General features: G+C 51.2%; 1 protein-coding gene across 5 annotated transcripts in view; it reads left to right on the forward strand.

Annotated features, from left to right (window-relative positions):
- ZNF423 (zinc finger protein 423) overlaps nucleotides 1–15,651 on the forward strand; it is a 313,363-nt gene that overhangs the window by 35,307 nt on the left and 262,405 nt on the right. The window contains exon 1 of one of the 5 annotated variants that reach the window (XM_074370790.1): nucleotides 11,585–11,639. The exons of the other annotated variants lie outside the window; for them this stretch is intronic. The gene's annotated coding sequence lies outside the window, so the exon portion shown is untranslated. Of the gene's footprint in view, nucleotides 1–11,584; nucleotides 11,640–15,651 lie in introns of those variants that run through there. 5 annotated transcript variants of the gene reach the window in all.

The raw sequence follows: 15,651 nt of genomic DNA on the forward strand, positions 1-15,651 counted from the left end.
ACACGGATGGAGGGGGGGGAGTCGAACTTCAACCAAGGTGCACACAAAATCTATTTTAGAGCAAAAATTTCAAAGTAAGCAACACCATCTGTTCTTTAATTATTTCTCCTTATAAAAAAAAAGTCGCTAAATTTATTTGGGTTACTTAGTTGGAAAGAAATGTCGTTAAGACAGTCAGAACTGGGGCTATTAAAGGCAGATTGTCGATGCTTGTTTGCTAGGCATCCAAGAACTCAAAATAGTAAGGGCATCTAAGAGTTGACTTTCTTTTCCAATAGAGCTTGCTCTCAGTTAGGCATGGTTATCTGGCACCTGGGGGACAGTCTTCTGCTGCTCATATTTGGGGACACGGGCTCTGGGATCGAGTGGAGGGGTCATACTCCAGCAGGACCATCAGGAGAGAGGAAATGTGAAGCTTTGCCATTCCATGAGCTGATGGGAACATGCCCCTCCGAGTGGGGTTAGACCACTGGGGGCGTCCCTGCCCCTTCCAGAGACCTCACCATTCATCCATCCGTCTGTCTGTCTGTGCATCCATCCATCCATCCTTCCATCATCCATCCAATAATAGGCCCTGTCCTCATGGAATGTAGAGTCTTATGGAAAAGATGACAGTAATCGAACACTCCCCTTGATAAGCCTGTGATTAACGACGATAAATGTTCTTCGGAGTCTAGACCAGCACTGTGCAATAGAACTTTTGGTGATGAAGGAAATGTTCTAGGTCTGCACTGTCTAGTATGGTAGCCACGAGCCACGTGTGGTTACTGAGCACTTGAAATGTGCCCAGTGTGACTGAAGAACTACTACTTTTAATTTTATTTAATTTTAATTAATTTTAATTTAAGTAGCCACTTGAGGTTTGTGGCTACTGCATTGGCTAGCACAGGGTCAGCCTCAGCATTGCCTGGGAACTTGTTAGAAATGCAGACTCTCAGGCCCCAGCCCAGATCTGCTGAATCAGACATCTCTGTGAGCGAGCCCAGGAATCTGAGTTTTAACAGTGCCTCCAGGTGACTTGTATGCAGTCTTGCTGTAGAGGGATGGTGGTTGTGGGTGTGATGCTATAATGCAACTCAGTTGTGGGGAGAGTATGTCAAGGAGTAGGGGGACTGGATTTCCAATTAATAGAAGGCTTCCCAGGAAAAGGGGTGATAGAGCTGAGACTGAACTCTGAGTAACTTGGTGAAGACAGTGGGCCTGGCGTGCGGAAGGGTGTTAGAGGTGTTGCTAGTAGGGCACAGCTCATTATGCCCAGAAGGGCTTGGCACATTTGATGAACTCAGGAAAGGCCAGTGTGTTGGAGCATAGAGAAGAGAAGTTTGTGAATTGAGATTAGAGAGGTTGGTGGATAGAAGACCTGTTACTGCTAGCTGTGTGATTCTGAACTAGTGTCTTAACCTCTCTGGGCCTCAATAAAATAGAGGTAACCATACTTTGCTACTCACTTATCTAACAGGGTCAAAGGACAGACGGATTAAAGCTGCATGTGCAGAGAGCCACTGGGGTAAGTGGGTGGCCTGGTGGTCTTGCTTTTTAATTTATTTTCTCTTGTTCTCAAACTACCTTTCCTCCTATCCTCCTACCTCCAGGATTATAGCTCAGCCTGAGAACCCCCTGCCTGCCAGCCTGGCTCTACTCAGCTCTTCTCATTCAGGCTAAGGCACATGGTGATCCCTGTGGCTCTAGGGTCCAAACCCTGGGTTGGGGTTGGGGACCCATGTTCCAGTTCTTGCCCTGCCTTCTGGGAAATCCTCTGCAGGCTTCTACTTCTCTTTACTGAGTTGGGAATCTTGGAGGCCCCTACCAGAGCCCTCATCTGGAAGCCCAGGATGGGTTGAGAGAGTGGACTTCTGCAAGTGTGTTTTAAAATCAGATATAACCAAATGCCTTTTGGGGAAAGACTTCACGGTAATTTTAGCAACATCTTTTCTGTTGTCTAGACCTAAGATCAGCATTTTAGGGAAAAGTGTCGAGATAAACTTTCCTCTGCCTCCCTCTGCCCTCCCTTCCCCACCGCAAGGATTCTGTGCACCACACCCCCCTTCCCAAATGTCAGGTGTCCAGAGCCTCAGCCGAGCCCCAGCTATTTGGCAGCTGAAAGTTTTGTCCCTGGAAGATGCCAGACTTATTTTGAGATCGCAAGTGTGGTGGATGCTTCTCTGTTGGAAAGACACCAAGTGTCTGGTCTCAGCTAGGGGCTGGTATTTTGGGGGGACCTTAGCAGCTTCTTATCGAAAATAGACATGTGCTTTTCATCCCTCTCAGAAACCTTTGCAGACAACTGTGTTCCCCAGTACTTGGGGGAGTGCCTTCAGCATAATCATTGCTCAGTTTCGGTTAGTTATTGCTATTATTATTAATTTCTGTTTTTCTGGGACAGAAATGCTACTCAGGCCTCTCCTCTAGACAAATAGTCATTTACAGTGAACTCTTTGGAATCTTCTTTAAAAGAACATCCTGGGAAAGCACTGTCAACGGAAAGGAATGAATAGCTAATAGTAGAATTTTAGCCACTGGGTTAAACCCTGATTTGTAGGGGAAGATACCTTCCAAGCACCTCTCCTGTCATTTTGACTCAATGCCAAAAAACATACTCAGGACCTATGCTGAAATACTGGAACAGAGGTTTGCAAACTGGTTATCCAAGGACCACATCCAGTGCCGGAATGTTTTGCTTTTTTGGCTGCTCAGGCTTGAAATTTGTTTGGAATTAGAACATAACACTGAAAATTCAGGAAAGTTTGTACAAAAATCCAGATTTCCAGCGTTTCTTCAAAGTAATCAAAAGATCTGGCAGCACTGGCCCCAGTTTCTGTGCAGCCGAGGTGGGCTGGCTCTTCCCGTTTCCATGAGGGCGTGTGTGCTGTAGAAGGCCACAGCTCCCACTGCCCCCTGGTGTATCACGACAAGCCCTCCTCACCCCTCTCTGTTTGCTGTCTGGCCCTGGAGGCCTCAAGCATTGCCAGCATTTTAAGTGTTAAATAGCTGTGGCAATGACAGTCCTGGTCCAGCCCTGCTTCTTGTTTGCTGTGTGACTTTGCCCCAGTTGTACCACCTCTCTGTGCCTCAGCTTCCCCATCTGTCCAGTGGGACATTAGACTGGGTCAGTGGTTTCTCACTGTGCCTGGATGAACTAGCCAGCAGGAGGCTGAGAGATGAGCTGCTGGGCCCCCAATTCTCTTTCCTCTTTTATGAATTAAGATTTTGCATTAGCCTTCTCATGGAAATGTCAGGGAGCCCAACTGCTTAGCAAAGGTTGGGAAACTCTCAGAGTACTTACTGTTCTGATCCCACACCAGGATCTGTTTTTGTCCAGCTGCTGCCCAGGGGGGCTTCTTATTTTATTTTATTTTCCAGAAGTGGTCGGGGGTGTCAGGAAAGGGAAGGGATGGTAATAGTTTTATTAATAATAGCAAGGGCCACGTTTACTAAGCAGCATTAGTCTCCTAACAAGGTAGGTGCTCCCCCCACCCCTTTGTGGATGAGGAGACTGAGATTCAGAGAGGTTGGATAACTTGCCAAAGGTCACCCAGCTGTGGGCCTGGGTTTGTTTCATTCCAGACCGTGGGGCCCTGACAGCATGTGGCTCCACCTGTGGTGGCTGGGGAGGGGAGATGCCCACCTGCAGATGGAGGCCAGTGCTCTGTGGCCGCTTCCTCAGAGACCCAGCCCCCATCCCTCTCTCTGGCCATCCACACGCCCAGAGAAGTCTGGCCTCCTCGTGGCTTCCTGCTCCCACTCCAGGCACCCCTCCATCAGAGCCCTATCTTGGGCCATACTCCTGGGTTCAGAGCAGGTGGAGAAACGGGGTAGTGGGACCATCAAGCTGTGAGCTCTCTGTGTGTGTGTGTTTATTTCATTTATTTATTTATAGTTTTACAATATTGGGTGCTGGAAGTCTGAATCAAATTGTACAGCCACGCCAGTTAATTGGGTTGTTTTGGAGAAACTTGGAGGTTTGGGAAGAGTTTCTTTCTTTTTTCCCTAAAGATCAATTTCTTCTATTTACTGGAATGTAGCTCTCAGGACCAAGCATGTTTCCTGCCTGAGCCTCAGGTTGCCCATCCCAGAAAGGGAATCAGGCCTCTGTCCTTCTTTGCCCTCCAGACCCTGCACCATTGTTGGCAGAAGTAAGTATAACTTAGCAGGGCTCACAATGCACCGGGCACTTCATTTACCCCATGAGAAGGCAGATGAGCCACGTCTAATTTACAGGTGGTGTTTCAGAAGGTTGTGTGACAGGCCTGGCCAGAAGTCCCATGGCTGCTGAGGGCCAGGCTGCGGCCATGGCCCAGGGCCTTCTCTGACCCAGCTCTCGGTCCGCTGGCAGCCTTAGCTAGACCCGGGCACAGCTGCACGCCTCCCCTTGTACTGTTGCTTCCTGAGTCCTCCGGGGTTTCCAGCAGGAAGAGGTGGGGGTCCAGCTGATCCTGCTGGTGTCCTTGAGTGAGGAGGTGTTTACCTGCTTCCTTTTGCTGCTTCTGGGGAAGGCCGAGTGAGGCCTCCTCTGGCCCTTTTCCAAGGCACTTAGGCAGGTAGCAGGGGCCTGGACCCCTGGCCCTTGGGAGCTCTTGGCCTTTCTGGGGCGGGTCTCTGGGTGGGGGATGCTGGTGGGACCATCCCGATGGTCTCAGCTACTGCGCTGCTTTCGTGTGCTTCAGGATTCAGTGGCTTCACAGGACAGAAATGAACTCTGGACAACTCAGGCCAGAAGGGAGTTTAACAGGAGAATAAGGGGAGCTGATGGAATGAATAGAAGAAGAAACAGAATCCAGGGTAGCTTCAGAGGTTAGCACAGCAAGGTGGAACGGCTGTTTTCTTCGGGGAACTCTCACTGAGGTGAGAGACCCCGTCCCGCTCTGTCTCTTGTGTTGCTCTGGTCAAGGCTCCCTCTCTGGGAAGATCTGAGCATCCAGCCTGGCTGTGTCCCAGAGGAGGACGGAATTTTGACTGACGGTCTACTGAGGTCTAAAGTGGGTCAGAGATGGTTCCTTAGGGCACAAGCAGGGCCTGATAGCAGAGGCTGGGGCAGTGGGTACCTGGTGACACTCTGCCTGTCACGCTGCCCTGGTAGGTTGTCCTGCTGGCTTGGAAGGTCCAGCAGCCTGGGGTCAGGGTCAAGGTGGGCTGGGGGTGGAGTAGGCAGTTACCCATTAGGCTGGCTTTGAGCAATGGGGTTGGATTCACCCAGTCACGACATCTGGGGCACCAGGATGTGGGGGGGCTCTGGGGGAAGTCCTGTGCAGTGTCCTTGTGCACACAGGGATACAGGAGCCAAGAAGGACAGGAGTTTCCTCAAAGTCCCGCAGCCTAACAGAGCCATACCTGGGGAGGGGACCAAGGAGAGTGACATAGCATTGCTTCCCAAAGTGCAGCCTGGGTACCCCTGGTGGTGTGGCAGGGAACTATAAATAGAACACACATAAACATTAAAGCAAATTAATTGCTAATGAATGCACAAGGCACAAAATTAAATACACCCCCCCAGCCACCCACTTCCCCTCCCTGGAGGCCACTGGTGTTACTAGGTTTGTGTGTCTAGTTCCAGAGCTGTTCCACGCCCATGCACAGGTATGAGCAATGCATGTATTTTCTCTCCTCCTCTATGCAAATAGAGGCACACCATACAGTCCTCCACCTTTTCTCACTTTCCAACCTGTTAGAAATAATTCCCAATCAGTTAATTTGGTGCTTCCTCAGTGCTTTTCATGTTAGCCTTTTATTATTGAAGTTTCACGAACCAGAGCATATCTGGGTAACCAACATCAGCTCAAGAAACACCTGGGCCAACTTCCCAGAGCGTGCCCCCTGACCCCACAGCCCCACCCAAGGGTAAGGGCCATCCTCACTTGAACATTTTAGGTTTGAATACCTAGGTATTTATTTTAATATGTGTGTGTGTGTGTGTGTGTGTGTGTGTGTGTGTGTGTATGTGTTTAAAAAGAAACCGGCCCATCCAACTTGAGATTTCCCAGGTATTACTGCTTTGGATGAACAGCATTGTGCTGGACCCAAGGCTGTTGACTGGGGACACCAGTATTGCTGGGATGCTTAATCCCAGGAGTGTTGATGGGACAAGTCTGAGGTTACCTCCGGGGCCATGGGGTCTTTGTCTCCTCCTGCTGCTGCCCTTAACCCCAGGTCCCCCATTTCTTATGAAACATTGGTCACCTGGTATGGACACCCCCATAGAACAGGCAGGGAAACTTAGGGAAATGGCTTGACATGTTAGCCTAGTATGTCCCAGTCTGTATCAGTGCATTGGCTCTGCCCTTTCCCTTCTCACAACCAGTCAGGCACCGAGTACCTGGACCCTGTAGAACATAACCAGGTGGAGAGGGTGTGTAGATGCTTGGGAGCCGGGACCCTCTGACCCAGTGGTTTGGTGTGGGGTTTCAGAAGTGGATAAGCCTGGTTTGAATCCTAGCTCTGCCACTTTTTGGCTGTGTGACTGTGGGTGCGTGTCTTAACCTCTCTGAGCATAGGTTTCCTCACTTGTGAAGTGAGGATGGTTAAAAATGGCCCTGCAGGGTTACTGTGAGGATTATATGAGCCCATCACATGTTATGTACGTGCTCAGTGAACAGTCATGCTTGTCACTGTTTCAATGATTGTGCCACTGGAGTTCTTCTCCCTGTCCACTGCACAGGAGCTGCAGGGAAAGAGGGAGAGAAGAGCGGGCACAGAGGTTTGCTCTCTGCCCCTGTGTCATCCATCCCAAATGAGCAAATGGTTCTCAGCAGGGTCTGGGGACCAGAATCTCTCCCTGGCTGGCTGTGGCCAGCCGGCCCCAGGACAGCTGTCCTGTTCCCAGATCTGGGGTTCCAGGCTGGGTGGCTAAGGCAGGCAGGTTGGGTGAGGGCTGAGCAGCTGACAGCCTGGGGTGGGGTGGGAGGTAGGAGGCCAGCTGCAGCCCTGGAGTAGAGCAGAGAGCCAAACCCTGCCTTAACCCATTCTGTTCCTGCGGGGATGGCTGCGCTTCCAGGAACTTTCCTTTTCGGTTACCTCTTGCGTCCTGCGAGTTCCTTGTTAGGCTGGGGGTCTCCGGCACATAGTGCAAAGGATGCTTTCTAGCCTGTGAGAAGTTTCTTGAGCATGTTAAAAAATTGCAGTGATTCACATAAATATTCAGATCTCTGGTCTTCCTGGAAAAGCCAGAAGGTATGAGCCACTGAGCATACTCCAGGTGGCAGCTATGAATGGCTTGGGGTGGGTGGTGGGGCATTCACGACCCAACTGTCCCTCCATCCCCCACTCCAACTCTCACCTCTGATCCTGGTCTAGAGAGGCCTGTCAACGTCAACTCCAACTTCTTCTAGTCGAGCCTTGAATTCCCCAGGGGTCTCTCTGTCTGCTTGACCCCCTTCCATGCCAGCAGCCTCACTACCTCCTGAGCGGACCTTCCCTCGTAGCCTCTGCGGACAGAATCCTATCTGTGCCTTCTTGAAATCTCCCTGTGGTGACTTCTATTGGTTGGTCCCGGTTTGACCCCTTGAGGCCACACAACAAGCTCAGTCCCTCTGCCCTGTGACAGCACTTCAGATGCCTGCAGACAGCTGTGGGGTTCCCCCGAGCCTGCCCCTCTGGGCTAAACAGTGTCTTTTCCTTCACTTTCCCTCCTAAGATGTGGTTTCAAGACCCACCAGTACCCTGGCTCCCTTCCTTGGCCACCTCCCTGTGGGCCCGTGGACTTCTTGTGGCCTGCTTTCCAGAGCCACCACACATGCCCTGTGCAAGTGACGGCTCTGGAGGATGGCTGTGAGGACATGCCTGGGGTCCCATTTCTGTTAAAAAAGGGAAAATGTAATGCATAGAAAGTGTTCTGTAAGATGGGCCGCCTCGGAATATATTCGGCATTTCGAAGAAGGGCACATCATGGGTCAGTTTTATTTTTCTTTATGCCCACCTGTCTTTAAAATTTTTCCCCTACAGTTTAAGAAATTACAAAAGGTAAAAGGCCAAGGGCTTGGGGGTGAATTCACTTTAACCAGCTGGTGGGTGCTTGCTGCAGCAACGCCCTGGCTCGGGGCGAGGACAGAGAAGAAGGCAGGGTGGGGCTCGGCCTTGGAGGAGCTCCCAGCCCGGGGCAGCCTCACGTGCTCTGGTACCCCAGCCTGGCACTGAGAGAGGACTGTGGGCACCAGAGGAGGAGCTGGGGGAGGGAGGAGAGATCTATTTATCCAGGGGTCTGGAAAGGCCCCTTGACAGCAGGGGTGAGGTGGGGCCTCCAACACCGCGGGGGGCATTTCAGTGATGGGAGCGCCAGTAGCAATGGCCCTGAGGCAGGAGGACACGCAAATGCAGGGGCTGTAGCCTGGATGCGTGAGTTGGAGAAGGGTCCTTGAGGGCAGAAGGACTAGGGCCGGCTGGTGGCAGGCCCTGGATGCAGACGGAGGACTCTGAGGGTTGTTCTGAAGGTGACGAGCACAACAGCAAGAGTGGAGAAGGTTGGAGGCAGAGCTGGGTTGCTGCCTTCCCAGTCTACAGCTGTGTGACCTTGGACTAGTCATTTATGGTTCTCAAGCCTCAGTTTTCTCATGGGAAGGGGGATAAGGTGGCTGTGAGGATGAAACAAGCTGATGCCCCCAAAGTGCTTAGGCTCGTGCCCGGCACCTGGGGCGCCCCGATGTTATTCTGCTCTGTCTCTCACGGATCTCCCGTGTGCTTGTGGGGGCAGTCAGCCTTATATCGAGCTTATCCGGTGCTTGTGACGGCCTGTCAGTGCAGATGTGTACACTGAGTCAGAGGTGCAGGACCTACATCTGGGCCTGCTGGACTCCACACCTGGGCTCTTTCCACCATACTGCCCACGTCTCAGAAGGTTTGGGGGTGAGGTGTCTGTCCTGGGGGTTGTGCCTGGCCAGAAAGCTTTCCAGGCCATCTGGCTTCCAGAGAACACTTTTTAACCTGATGACAAGGGGCTGCAGGCCTGGGGGAGTCTGTTAGTGTGGGCCTGGCCAGGTGGGGAGTGGGCTGCTTTAGCTTCTCTGGGCCCTGCCTGTGCCCACCACACCCCAAACCAGAGTGTGTGATCAGCAGTGACTAACACAGCAGGACAGAGCTAACAGCAAGGGCAACCTGGTGGGACCGCAGAGAGAGCCCGGCCTCGGAGTCCGGGCTGGGCGGAACACCCACGTGTGACGGCAGGTGCTTCACTGCTGAGGCCTCAGCTTTCTCTTCTGTGACATGTGACACATGGTGTTGCCATCCTGACCTAACACCTTCAAGAAGAAAATGCGAATCCTTCAGGGTGTGTGTGTGTGTCAAATACAGTAAAGCTCCACATGAACGCCGTGGCTTTGCGGAGGGACCGCTGCTGGCCTCTGAGCTAGGACCCCCGCCACTGCCCCTTGGTGGGCACCATTTTTCGGGCTTTTACTGAGCCCCTGATGCCGTGATCTGCACCCCGGCATCATCTCATCGCCCTGCGTTACCCCCGAGGGCTCGATACTTGTGTCACCCCATTGGGCCCATGAGGAAACTGAGGACAGCGGGAAGCCACGTGCCGGGCTTCACCCAGATTGTTAGTGTCGTCGCCAGGCCTCAGAGCCCACGTCTGCCTGATTGCAGACCCTGTGCTCTTAGCTATTGGGGTTTCCTGACTAGGAGACCTCACAGGCCAAATACAGTGATGCGCTTCCTTGCAGAAGTGTGAATAAAAGTGGGAAGGTTTGACACAATATTGTAAAATGATTATAAATCAATAAAAAATGTTTAAAAAATAAAGTGGAAAGGGAGGCACCCAGGTCAAAGAACTGGTGTGGCAGGGCAGGACCAGGGCCCCTGGGCTCAGCTCTGTGCTGTAGAGGCCCCTCGATGGCTGTCCCCCTGGGGAAGAGGAGCCTGTGAGCAAGGGGATGTGCCCCCTGCTTCCAGACTGGTCTGCAGGGCCCCAGGACTCCCCCTGCCCATGTGGCCCTTGATTGCCCTGGGCATCCGTGGGCCTCTTCGTGTTTGTTTTCCCCACGGTGGCCAGGCCTTCAGGACGCATATCCACAGGGTCGACTAAGGGGCTGTTCAGACGGGGTGGGGCCCGGGCAGGGCTTGGACAAGTGGGTGCCCCTCTCGGTGAGGGAAGGAGCTGAGGGTGGAAGAGAAGGGGATGGACTGCAGGCTGGGGGCCTGCAAGTGTGAGAGGGGGCCTGGGTGAAGGGCAGGGTCCTGCCATCTGGACGGGTGAGCCTGCCTGACCAGCACCCGGGGAGCTGCTGTGTTTGCCCCGCTATGTGGCTCTGGTGGCCACTTCAGTGCCAGACTCCTGCGATCCTTATGGCCAGCCTTGGGAGCATGCTTTGGGGGCCATAGGGCTTGGTAGAGGCACTAATGTAGTGCACGAGATCAGGGAGCACGGATGGTCTTCTCTGTCTGTGCAAACCCACCCAGAGGTCCCCCCTATCCCCCTGGAGCCAGGACATGAGGGGAGGAGGCAGGAGAAGCAGTCACGTCTGCACGTGCAAGTGCAGGATGGAGGCCTGGGAACTCGGGGGCCTTTCCTGTGGACTATTTCCTTGCTCTCTGTCCCTCTGTCATCTTCCTTGGGTTCTCAGGGCAGGGAGACCTGGCTGTGAATTTTGGTTCCACTACCCAGGAGCTGCATCCTGTGTCACCAGGAAGCTTGCCGAGGCCTCTCGGCCTGGTTGAGAGGATGGCGTGGGATACTGCCCGTGAGGAGCCAGGCCTTGGGCAGGGCACGCGGGGCATGTGCAACAGCACAGCCTGCCCTGCTTTGCACCAGCAGTAGGCCAGATGTGTTTTATCGGATGGTGAGGTGGGGTGGGGGGAGCTTCTCAGTGTGGGTGTCCTCGCATGATGTGTGGGCTGCTATGTTTTGATCGAAGGGAGCCAAACTGATTTTCCTGGCCCATCTCTTCTCTATCCAAAGCAGAAAGTTAAATAAACACAGCCAAGTATTACCACAGGACGCGAGGAAAATGAACTTGGTCCCCACAGGCGGCCCACATCTGGCAAGCATTGGGCCTCTCAGGACTGTGGGATGAGACAGATGCGATAGGGGGTAGGAAGGGCTCAGTCTACCCTCTACCCAGCAACGCACCTCCTCCCAGGGCTCCGTGCCAGCCGTGGGGCCTGGAGGCTGCAGGTGGTCTGCCTTCAGCTGTGTCCCTTGCCGTCTGCCGGGGCCCTTTCTGGCCTTGCCTTTGATGGGGCTCCCCCTCAGTCTTCCTGAGGCTTGTTCTCCCTGGTCCCGCCGGGGGCTTGCACTGGGATTGCAGCCTGTGAAATCGGCCCAGGCTGGTGTGGCCCACGTGCTCCGGCCCTGCCTGGTGCTGGGAGGTGGCCGGGTGCACTTGGGAAGCAGCTTACTTGTCTGGATTTTCCGTCCTCCACTCAAGGCCGTGGTGGGCCCGTGAGCTACACGCTGGAGGCGAGCTTGTAGCTGGCACGTTCCCTGCCATCCTCTGCTCAGCACTAGCCTTAAATGAACTTAAATGGGCTGGGTGGATTTCTGAAGTTCCATGTAGAACAACTGGGATGCACTTTTTTTTGGTGGAAGGAAGTGAAGAGGTGTGGCACCCCCCCAATTCATTCATTTGTCAGAGGTTGCCCAGCACTGCTCAGGCCTGCGTTCCCCAGACTGTGACATTCGTGGGTCCTGTGGTGATACAGGTGGTTGACAGGTGAGTGAGTTTTTTCCTTCCATACTTACATGTTTATTCTACTATTAGGAAGATGTTACTTTGTATGTTTATTCCCATAGCTATTAAATTTGTTATTAGCACACCAAATGTGTGATCTCATGAGCAGTGCCGCTTAGAAGGAGGCTAGAAAAGAGGTATTTAAGTAAAAGAAGGGAGTTCATGTGAAGAAAAGCATCTGTAACTGTTAGTGCAGGGGGTGTGAGCTCCTGGCCAAGCTCGTGGGGGAGGTCTGGGGGGTTCCTGCCAGCCCCGGGAACCCGACGGCTCAGGAGGGTGAGCCCAGGGGGACTCCTGCTCTATCCACCGAGGGTCCTCATCTCGGGAACTTCGGGCAGGTTTGCGTGATGTAAGGCCTGCCTTAGGGGGACCAGCTGCCAGATGGAGGTGCTCAGGGCCCCCTGAAGGCTTCCACATGCAATCTAACCATGGTGGGTGGGCAATGGAGCCGAGCGGGGGGGCAGGTCTGTGCTGATGAAATGTCCCCCCCCCGGCTCGAATCAGACTTATTTAAAGTATTGACTCCTTAAACTATAAAGTATTATGATTGCCTCTACCCGGGACAACCATGTGGAATTACAGCATGTTTGGAAATGGTCACTATAGTTCATTCTTGTGGAAGGCTTGGGGCTTTTGATTTGAAGCAAGAGATGAAAGGCTGGTCTGTGTGTCCAAAACCAAATGAAAACACGTATGCAAACATACACACACATGCACGTGCAAACACACACACCAGTTATCAACAAGAGACTCAGTTTCCTCTTTGCTTGTGTCTAAGATAAACCACATGTATAACAAGCTACTGACATTTATTTACAGTGTGTTAGCACAGAGGATAAGTTGTTAAGGGGTTATAAAAAAAATATTAGTTTCTACTTTGTGGTGCTTTTCTTCAAACCAAAGTGGAGAAGAGGCAAGAGAGTGGGATTCTGGTTTCACTCTCTTTCCTTCCCACCCCAAAGAGCAGACAGATCTGAATAGGTGCTGTTCCTCTTCTCCCCTGAGTGGGGGAACCCCAGGCTGTTGTTCCCTGACCCCCGTGACCCTGGTGCCCACCTTCGGGTCCTTAGTGCTCAGTGGGCTGCTTCCATGCACCTCTGTGGGGGGCGTTGCTGTGGTCCCTCCGTGCACAGCAGAGTGTGCACCCGGCTTCGTCATCTCCCATTAGAGCTGGACAGCTGGGGTGAGAACCAGTGTTGCCACTGAAACAGGATGTGGGAGCCAGACCCCATCGTAAATCCACGTTTATATGCTGTGTGTTTCTAGTTAACGAGACTGTGCAGGAGTGACTATATGAAACGAAATATATATATGAACAGGGACATTAGCCTCAGGGAGAGATGGGATTAAGCATGAGGGCAGCCTGGGAGGCCTGGGGCCCTCCACGTGTTAAGGCCCAGGCAGGCGGGTCCCCAGGAAGGGAATTTTCAGGAAATATCCCAACCCTGAATGGATTTGCTGGGGGCACAATAGTCCTATTTAGTGTTGCTCGCCATGTGCCAGGCACTGGGCTAAGCTCTTTAAGTGTGTTGTTTCACTTGTCTTCAAAACAAATGGGAAAATTATTACCTCCACTTTATACATGTGGGAGCGGGTGTGATGGACCTGGGCTGGCACGCCCAGCACTGACCTCGAAGACTAGTCTCTGGAGGGTTCCAGAAGGAGGAGTCATTTTCCACTCCAACCTTCCCCATCAGCTGTGGCTTTTCTGAGACGGTACAGAAGGCCTGGGAAGCTCAGCCTGTCAATTACTATTTGTTCAGCACAGGCTGAGAGAGGCAGGTGGGGTTGGTGGTAGCGTGTGAGCTTTGGGGCCACGTACACCTGGCTGCCAATCTGAGCTCCACCTCCCATTGCCTATATGATTTAGCTCAGTTAAAAAAATTCATTTATGTCTTGGTTTCCCCATCTGTAAAATGGGCACCATCACCCAATCCCTTTGTCCGGCCATTGGGAGGATTAAACATAAACGTGATAACCTGTGTGAGGAATATTAAGCGATTGTTGTTTCTAGTGTCAGTGATATGTATCATCTTGTGTCAAGTGAACTGGAGGGTGGGAGAAAGAGGAGACGAATGGGGTCTCCCTAAAGGGCTGAGAGTACAGTTGGGGGCAACACATTATGCTGTAGGATCAGAAGTTTTCTTTGTCAGGCACCTGGGTATTGGGCTCAGAACTATATACCTTTATAAACACCTTCTTATTTTATCCTCAGAGCTACCTTGCAGGATTTCTATGCACAGAGAGGTTACTTCATTTGCTCAGGTCACACAGCAAACCATGGCAGATGGGGATTTAATCCTAAGGCATCTTGCTTTGGCCGCACACTGCTACAGATGAGGCCGACTGAAGTCCAAGGCCAGGGTGGTCAGGGAGAGAGTCTCGGAGGAGGTGAGCCTGAGCTCTGGGCAGTGTTTCTGACCCAGGAAGAAGGGTGGCTCTGCAGCCAGTGGTCAGGCTGACCCTAGAAGCTTGGGCAAGAAACGTGAAGCCCTGGGTCCACAGGCAGAATCCAAAGTCGGGCTGGGTGGAGCCTGGTAAGTCTGCCTCAGATTCCCCCGAGTTTGTATTTCCTTGCTTAGGCAAATGCAGTTTGATTTGATTTTCCTGAATTTCATCTTTGAGCAGGAAACTTTATTTTTTATTGAAGTATAGTTGATTTACAATATTGTGTTAGTTTCAAGTGTACAGCAAAGTGATTTGGTTATACTTACATGTGTGTGTGTGTATATATATATATATATATATATATATATATATATATATATATATTCTTTTCTTTGATTCTTTTCCATTTTAGGTTATTATAAGATATTGATTATAGTTCCTTGTGCTATACAGTAAATCTGTTGTTTATTTTATCTGTTAATCCCGTACTCCCAATTTATCCCACCCAGTCCCTTCCCCTTTAGTGACCATAAATTTGTTTTCTATGTCTGTGAGTCTGTTTTGTAAATAAGTTCATTTGTACTATTTTTTAGATTCCACATAGATGTGATATCATATTGATATTTGTCTTTCTCTGTCTGACTTACTTGACTTAGTATGATAATCTCTAGGTCTGTCCATGTTGCTGTAAATGGCATGATTTCATTCTTTTTTATAGCTGAGTAGTATTCCACTGTATATATGTACCACATCTTCTTTATCCAGTCATCTGTTGATGGACATTTAGGTTGCTTTCAGGTGTTGGCTATTGTGAATAGTGCTGCTGTGAACTTTGGGGTGCATGTATCTTTTCAGATTAGAATGTTTGTCTTTTCCAGATATATGCCCAGGAGTGGGATAGGAAACATTTTATTTACATTAAAAAAAGAGACCCACGGACTTTTAAGATTTTTGTCCATGAATATCAGTCTTTCTAAAATAAAATTTGCATGTTAGTGTAAAAGGAAATCAGAATTTTATCTAGAGCTGAAGTAGAAAGTCATCCTAGCTCTGGGCCTCTGGGCTTGCCACCTGCCCCCTCCCTACCCCAGAACTTCTCTGGGGCCATGGCTGGGCAGAAAGGTTCCACGTCCAAGCTCTGGGCTGTGGGCTGTGGGTAGGGGGTGGGCCCTGCTGTTCAGGGGCCTGCCTTTGACCTTCCCTAACTCCCACCTCCTCTTTCATGTCTACACTCTGGGTCTTTATTGTTTCCACTTGTTTCTATCTCACTCTGAGATTAGGATTCATTTAGCATCCTCCATCATACTGCAGTTCACTCATTCACTCACTCACTCACTCATTCATTCATTCATTCATTCACTTAGCTTCTGTTATGTGCCAGCCCCTGAGGGGCAGGACAGTGGTAACATTTGTCACCATGGAATTCACACTCTAATGGTTGGAGGTCAAAGTCCAAGTCCCTTTTCTCATCGTTCTCATGGTACCTAGCTCAGAGTTCTAGGTCACCTGAGGGACTCAGCGTTTATTTAAAGAGGAAAAGGCCAAATATACGTTGGCAATATGTCTCAAAACCTGAAAATCAGCAAACTCTTCTTCCTAGCAATCC

Source organism: Camelus bactrianus, chromosome 9 (genome assembly GCF_048773025.1).
Source record: "Camelus bactrianus isolate YW-2024 breed Bactrian camel chromosome 9, ASM4877302v1, whole genome shotgun sequence".
Taxonomy (NCBI): domain Eukaryota; kingdom Metazoa; phylum Chordata; class Mammalia; order Artiodactyla; family Camelidae; genus Camelus; species Camelus bactrianus.